Source organism: Nomascus leucogenys, chromosome 22a (genome assembly GCF_006542625.1).
Source record: "Nomascus leucogenys isolate Asia chromosome 22a, Asia_NLE_v1, whole genome shotgun sequence".
NCBI classification, from domain to species: domain Eukaryota; kingdom Metazoa; phylum Chordata; class Mammalia; order Primates; family Hylobatidae; genus Nomascus; species Nomascus leucogenys.
In genome coordinates, this window is record NC_044402.1 from 53,653,439 (window position 1) to 53,653,933 (window position 495).

A 495-nucleotide genomic window follows, 5' to 3' on the forward strand; every position below is an offset into this window, starting at 1 on the left:
GGGAGGCCGAGATGGGCAGATCACGAGGTCAGGAGTTCAAGACCAGCCTGGCCAAAATAGTGAAACCCTGTCTCTACTGAAAATACAAAAATTAGCCGGGCATGGTGGCATGCACCTGTAGTCCCAGCTACTCAGGAAGGTGAGGCAGGAGAATCGCTTGAACCTGGAAGGCAGAGGTTGCAGTGAGCCGAGACCATGCCATTGTACCTCAGCCTGGGTGACCGAGTGAGACTACATCTCAAAAAAAAAAAGAAAAAGAAAAGTAAAGAAATGCCCACCCCTCTTGCCACTGGCAGACATGCACACACCAGAGAAGATTCCAATTTCGTGTCCTCCCTCTATTCATAGCACATTTCCTCAAGTCCACTCTGAGCGGAGGCTGCATCACGACCAGGGGATTGCCCTGTCTCCTTCCAGGGCTCTTAATACAAACTCTTCAACTAGTAACTGAGGTGTCACTATAGGGGATTTTTCTAATTGGTCAAAACCTGACCT